The sequence below is a fragment of the Meleagris gallopavo genome, chromosome 4 (genome assembly GCF_000146605.3).
Source record: "Meleagris gallopavo isolate NT-WF06-2002-E0010 breed Aviagen turkey brand Nicholas breeding stock chromosome 4, Turkey_5.1, whole genome shotgun sequence".
In the NCBI taxonomy this organism is placed as follows: domain Eukaryota; kingdom Metazoa; phylum Chordata; class Aves; order Galliformes; family Phasianidae; genus Meleagris; species Meleagris gallopavo.
Genome location: NC_015014.2, coordinates 58,895,294 through 58,902,950, shown reverse-complemented (window position 1 = coordinate 58,902,950; position 7,657 = coordinate 58,895,294). Strand labels below are relative to the sequence as shown.

General features: G+C 37.3%; 1 long non-coding RNA gene across 1 annotated transcript; it reads right to left on the bottom strand.

Moving 5' to 3' along the window:
- Positions 1-449: 449 nt before the first annotated feature.
- On the bottom strand, positions 450-5,734 carry LOC104910833. Its single transcript, XR_793463.3, has 3 exons — positions 5,615-5,734; positions 2,157-2,304; positions 450-859 (listed from the first exon to the last, which is right to left on the bottom strand). It is a non-coding gene; the product is annotated as an uncharacterized LOC104910833 (long non-coding RNA).
- Positions 5,735-7,657: the final 1,923 nt, after the last annotated feature.

Sequence of the window (7,657 nt, the reverse complement as noted above, 5' to 3'; positions counted from 1 at the left end):
TAGGTTCTGTGGCATTAAAAAAAAGCTGCAAAAACAGAAGTTGCTTTTGGCCTCGAGCAGTGATGGATTTCTTAAGTATGGCAGTCCCAGGCTTGGTTTCATTTACATAAAAGATTTCAATTAATACAATTAAAAAACAGAAAATAAGAAGGAACAGAACACAGACCACAGAAATTATATATCCAACTCTTATAGCAGATATCAGTTATATTTTAAACCACCTCTCCTCACTGTTTCAAAGCTGCATTGGGATTTCAGATTCATGCAACCTTAAGGAGATTGCAACATTCCACTCACAATTCATGAATAAAGCACCTTGGAGAGTATTCAGAAACACTACGTGCATCTACATCAAGTAGCAGAGCTCAGCAAGCATCACTAAACAGATGAAAACATCTGTTAACTTATGTTACAAAAAAGAAAGCAAAGCTAAAATTCATATGAAGCTATTAAGAAGAAAACCTGAAGCAATGGTTTATTTTAGTTTTGTCAGCCTGAATCAAGCCTTCAGTTATAACTTAAACATGGGCTCTAGACAGTGACTTAATGCCAATCGTGGCTCAAAAGAGGAAACTGAGAACTTTTTTAACTGTTTTAACAGTTCAGACTGGAATTTTGTTGGAAAGCTTTCAGTCAACTTGGAAAGTTTAACAGAGCCACAACTAAGCTTAAACTCACACTCAGTGTAAACTTGAACTTGAATGGAGGTCCCTCAAAGAAAGCAGCACAGTTGTCATCACTGCCAGTTGCTAGACGATAAGGTCTTGTTTGCTTTATGTCCACGCTGTTGATCACTTTGTTGTGCCCAGTGATTTCACCAACAGAAGAACCACTATCCCACAGGAATACTGCTCCAAATCTAGACAAACATATAATTCATAAAAGTTACATGCAGATTAACAACTTGATCATCTACGAAGAGCAGATTTAAGTGTGCTCAAAAGAAATTAGGTCATCTCATTAATCTCATCCAAGTACACTGTAGTTCCCCGGAGGAAATTTGAGATCTTGCTGGAGATGGAAGCTAATCTTCATGAGGAGAGATTGGTTGATCCAGAACAGAGAATCAGAAGATACTTGTCAGTGAGTTTGTCGGTTTGTGAAAGACAGCACAAAGGTTTCCCAACTGTCCAGTCACTACACAGAATATAAAGAGCTAGGATAACACACTGGATCAGCTTTCTGATTATTTAGTCTAGATTGAGTACCATCACTTTTACAGCACTATTTAAGATTTAAGGAATCAAAATAGCTTTTTTTTTTTTGCCAGTTTTTATTTTAAATTAATTCAATATAATCACTACAAGAGCATTAATCTTCCAGAGCATATCTACTAAAAATAGGTTCTGTAGAATCACTTAAGATTCTAGATTGGAAGTATATATTTCTAATATGAAACAGTTCAGCTTCTTAAAGTAGAAAAGCAAATGTATCCACCAAGCACCAGGTGAAATGGATGGAGAAACTGAGTCAATAAATCTCTCACTAGTATCAGGACACAGTAAATGATAGAGTTAAGAAATGGTGCAGGAAGTGAGGGAAACAGGACTGCACTATATTTTAGGTACAACACTATCAGGGGGTCTGTGAACTGCTTTACAGTCTTTAAAGACACACAAATTTGTCAGTCACAAACTCTGTCCTGGTAACAGACACCTCATCTAACGAGTCAAGGACAACTGTTGCAATTTTCTTTTAATTAGCATAATACTACTTAAAATATAGGAGTGCTGGTAAGGGAGAAAATTCTAACACATTTCTCTTTATTTTTCACTCTTATTCAATAGTATCTTCAATCTTATAGCCTTCCTTTCCTCCTTGATCTGAATTATACAAAGAAATCCCTCAGGAGTCACAGTGAAAGATATAATTTAACATATCATCACCAAAACAAGCAATACCCACATAATTTTAAACTGGGAAGATTCTAACAGAACCATATTTACCAAGTAGTTCTACAGCTGTTGAATACTGCATAAAGAATTTTGCTGCAGAACAGAACATCTTGAACAGGGAAAGTCATGGTTTACCTCACTCAAAGAATTAAAAGCTGTCTATAAAGAACGTGCTTTGCTGGCATACAAAGGTTTACACTGTGACTACTTACATACAGACATATAGAAATACACAAAGACACAAACAGAAGAATTACTCACTTTTCCCTTCCTTCTCCAACCACAGCAATTCTTTTGCTGTCTTCAGTCCAGGCAAGGTCCTTTATTTTTCCTGCAAATGGCTGATACTCATACTTCAGAAGGTGTTCCTTCTGTGTAGTATCCCAGATTCTCAGCTTTCCAGAGACATCTGCCATAATAAAGTAGAATGTAACTACTGTGGTTCCAGCATGACATAGTCATGACTCAGCAAGCTCACAGGACACAAAGTTTCAGCTAAACTGAACATTTGTACTAAGGATCAATCCCATCCTACTGTAGTGATTACAAACAGCTTGATTTAGGAACATTGAAGACTACATCTGTTTCACTGAATCATGCTTTTAACCAGATATTGATGTTCAAAATATACAGCAATAAATACAACACAAGGAATGATCTTTTGAGAACACATGAAAAAAAGTCACACAGCAAGAAAGAGTAAGAATTTGCATGTTAAGTGCCTGTTACTAAACAAAATTAGAATAAAAAAATAAACCCTTTACCAACTACAAGATAGCTTACCCATACTTCATTGGGATGTAAGCCATCCACAATAAGAAAGGAATCTGGTGCACAGTGGCTGATGTAGGAGAGGTAATTACGAATTCCAAGACAAGGACAGGCTGAGAGAGCAGGGGCTGCTGAGCCTGGAGAAGGCTGCGAGGTGACCTGAGAGCTGCCTACAGTATCTAAAGGGGAGCTACAGGAAAGAAGGGGACATTTTTTTAGCAGGGTCTGTGGTGACAGAACAGGGGAAAATGGTTTCAAGCTCAGGGAGGATAGATTTAGGTTAGATATAAGGAAAAAAATCTTTTACAGTGAGGGTGGTCAGGCACAGGAACAGGCTGCCTAGTGATGTGGTTGATGCCCTGTTCCTGGAGACTTTCAAGGTGAGGCTGGATAAAGCACTGGGCAACCTGATCTAGCTGTGTTGTCCCTGTTCATTGCAGAGGAGTTGGACCTAGATGGCTTTCAGAGGTCCCTTCCAACACTAAGGATTCTATGATTCTACAATTCATATTTCTTTTGCACCTTGAACCTTTAAAGTAAACCTGCTTTGCATGTAAATACAAGGTACAAAGAGGTCTATGCTACTAAAACTTATTCATGCATATTCATTTGCATATCTTCTCAATACAAAAGCACGTACACACTTAAATGTGCAGGTATCCACATGCAGCATCTAGATTACTACAAAGAAATCTAAGAGAATATCAAAAAGTGCTAATGATAAGCAGCAAACACAGACTAACACTTTAAGATAATGTAACAAAAGCTTCCTTGGTCCTTATTTCCTATAAGTATCCTTGAACTCACTTGTGTTCAAGAGCAATTGCTATGGTACATCTGCAACAAAACCTACAAACATAGCAGATCTTGTGCATAAAGAACTCTTTATAAAGGCCACTATTTAAGAATAAGCTATGTGCTAAAGGAACATCTTTCACCACAGCATAGCTCCTTTGAATTCTGCTCACCATTTATCAGTACATCATTATAGTCTAGCTTAGATACATAGCACCCCTGTATCTTTGGTACCTGACTGTGGGATCACCTTCACTTATGCTAAGAGGACAGATTCAGAATGCTTTATTTTAGATTCTATTACAATAAGTTGCTCTCTTTAAATTTGGACTTCAAAATCTGATCGTTCCATCTATTAACAGAAAGGATACACACAGCTTTAAATCTGTAGTCATAACAGAGATGTAGTAATGGGGAATACCACAGAGGAGAAATTACCATAAACCCACAAAGCATATTGCCAAAAGTCTGTCTCATCAGGCACATGAAGTATTAATGCAGACTGAATGGCTGATGCAAATTTATAGAGAACTGAATCTTACATGTTATACTTAGAAACAGCTTAAAGAGTCTGATACTATCTTCAGAATCCATGCTCAGCAATACCAAACTATTTGTAATTGATATATGGAGGACAGTTTTTAAAAGAAATATTGCAGCCTAAGCTTGTTTAATGGGATTAAAAATAGACAAGTGAAAAAAAGCCAACTGAACACTTCCCTGGAAGCAAGGAGTTTCCTAATGCTAATCACTAACGGCAGACATCTTCTGAAGTTAGGTATATATTAACTGCTCTTTTACTGGCGACCGAAAGTCTAAAATGCCACAAGAATCAAAAGATAGTAATTGAGTATGGCACAAATCTAGAGCACCAAGTCTATCCAGAATGCAAACTGGACTGTAAGGAGGTACTCAGTTCAACATACACTCCACACAAAAGACTGAGCCAAGAAAAGAATGGCTTTGGTTCCTTTCAGACGAGGAGAAAAAAAAACTCACACACAAAAAAACCATAAGGCTGCCTTAAGAGCGTTCTCAAAGCTTCCTCAGTATGCATAAGAGATGTATTCTAATACAGCTTTCAGATATGCAAGAAACCAAGCAAGAAAGAACTGAGATATTTTACACATTCAAAAACTTTTTCCCCTTATGTCGCTGAGAGAAATTTCCTTACTACTGACCACTACATGAGTCTGGACTCCCTATGGGGACTCATATTCAGAATGTTTTGTTTTCAGCAATAGTAACTCATACATTACCTAAAAGCAGAAATCCTTGCTGTATTTTGGACCATTACTTGCTTTTCAAGCCTTTTTAATTGACAACAGCAAGCAGATTTGAAGAATACATGAATTGAAGACAATTCCTTTTTAATAAATATACTACTACATGTTTCTTAATATTCTTCGACTGTGTTAACAGTTCAGAAAGGGATCAATTACTTGAAGAAAGCTTCTACTAACATGGGTTTGTTTAGTTTTTTGCAAATCATAAAGAACTGCAACTATTCCTGCTGATAATCCAGGTAAACTCAAGCTACCCATTCTCAGATACTGATTCATATGTATTACACAGAAACTGAGAATCAGTCTCCTTCCCTGCTAACTTACCAGTGAGTCTTTTTTAGTTCATGTTACAACTATAAGAAAAATGATGCCAAGTCTTGCCAAGATCTGTCAGGAAGAAAGGGGGAGGGAAAGGAAAGGAGAATACACTGTTCTAGAATCCCTCCCCCATCCTTAAAGTACCAAAGCGTATTAAGAACAAAAGAACAGTAGCTCTGCATTTCAGAACTAACTTTTCATTCTGCTGCATGCACAAACATCATTCATTATGCCAAGCTTTCTTTCCCCTCTTTAACACTAGACATTTTATGTTTGTAAGGTTGTCTTCAGTATTTAAATCAGAAAAAACTTTATTTTGAAAAGACCAAGCATGTCACTGATCTTACAGTTCTAGAAAGAGGTTTAATGAACACTTACAGACGTCCTTCCCTCCTCACTCAATTTCACCAAACCATGTCACATTGGTTACATACAGTCTGCACATAACGTAGAAGATTAACTACTTTCTGTTGTGTCATTAAGTTCTGTGTGAAGGACTTCAACAGGTCTGTCCATACAGCCTGGCCAGCACACACACTGATACGTTACCTCCAGACGCTATGTAGAATCCACTGGGAGCATACTTGGCAACTACAACCTGATGGGCGTGCTCAGTATAGATGTCAGCAATTGCAGGATTCTAGTTTAAAGGAAAAGAAAAAGACAGTTACTACACAGTATTTTCTGGTTTTCACAGAGTAAAAATCAGACATTCCATGATAAAATTCAGAATTTGTCCCTCTTACACACTTCAACTTGTCTTTTAAATCAAGATATTGTCTACAGATGAGAAGAAAACTGCAGAGCAGAGCGTGGAAAATTGCTGTCTACATAAAACAACACACTAATTTCCAATGAGTGCCATAATCAACTACTTCCTCTGACAGCCAACATTAGCTACAACTTCTTCCTCCCTTCAGTACCTAATGAAAAGTAGAAGAGCACCCTCCAAAGTAATAGGCCAAGCACTTTACAAAGTTTTTTGTTTTTAACTGCCTTACCTGTTTAAGCTTGTTTATCTATGTAGGCAACTAAACACCAGCTGCGCTTTGGAAAATACAGCCAGAAACTCTACTGTAATGAGTATGAAAGTTAAGCATATGGTTAACCATATTGCATGGCTACTACTCATCACTACGTACCTAACATTACTGAGTAACCAATGAGGTGGGAAGATGTTACTCATCCTTGGCAACTGAAGACTGGTTTAAAAGCTACTAGGTTAGTACATAGTCATCCCTACTATCAACAGCTACACTGGAGTTATGAAATTCACAGCCATTCCACCACAATTTTTATCTCTTCAGTCTTAAATGCCTTCAGATGCTTCAAGCTGGGTAATAAAATTGACTCGATGTTTCAGTTACATTAGGACATAAAAAATTAAAGGCTAAAACGATGATAAAGACAAAATTCTTCCAGTACCTTCTCTGAAAATAACTTCATAAACAAAAAAGCCATTCTACACAATACACTGCTCATGGCACAAAATAATAAACTATTCCTTAGAATAATTTTTCTAGCAGTTATCAGATTCTTTCAGCTCCAGAAACCTTACTCTTAAGCAAAAGAGCATTTTAGTCATTGTGATTAATACAGATTTATCCAACCAAACCAGAACACCATCTGATATTATGGTATGATTCAGCTGACCAATCAGGGAAAACCAAAGCACCCGCTCTGAGCTAGAAAGCAGACATTCTCTTGTTTGCAACAGTTCTTTCTGTTACAGTAGCACTACATCTCAGGAGGCAAAATATAGCTTACTCATGCAAGAAGCAGCTTCTCCATTACTGCTTCCACTCTGCTTGACCACATTAGAGCCCTACTTAAGTCACAACTGCCTGCATCTGCACATCACTCTCCATTTTGTGTACTATTGGATTTTATCTAAGCAAGACCAAATAATGTTTTCTCTGTGTTATACTGTAGCAACTACAAGTTCAAGGAGCTCAAAAAAACCTCACTGCTAATAACAGCATATACAATGATTCTGTTTTACAGCAGCAATCCCCAGAAAGCTAAGCGCGTGAAACACTGGACTCACAGACTGACTTCACCTTTGAAGTGAATAGTAAAAAACAGTCTTCCAAATATAAAATACAGTACACAGATTCAGGATGCCAGACAACGATTTAAATCCTGTTTACTTGATAAGAAAACTACCTTTACAGGCAGAAGTAATTCAACTTGTGTATCTTTCATCCCAAAAGCAAAAAACCTCAATTCTAAAGAGATTTTAGGATAAGATTGTTAGCCAGGACAATGCACTACCAATTATCAGTTTCAATAAGAAGAGAGAACAGCTTATTCTCAGTGCTGAAATCAGACCCACGTATGAAAGTGAGCAGTTTAAGTTCCAAGCTTCAAAGTAGGCTTGAAACCATGAAGACAATATAAAATATTTATTAAGTATGAAACCTCACAAATATCACCAGCCCTCCTGTCTCCGAGCAGCACCATTCCAGGACTTTTTCTTGTTAAAGAAACTCTCTAGCTCGTGCTCAAACACTAGCCCTGAAGGCTATATTCATCACTACTGATTAGCTCTTGATTTAGAGAGTGTTCACTGCATCTTAATGACCTGCTTTT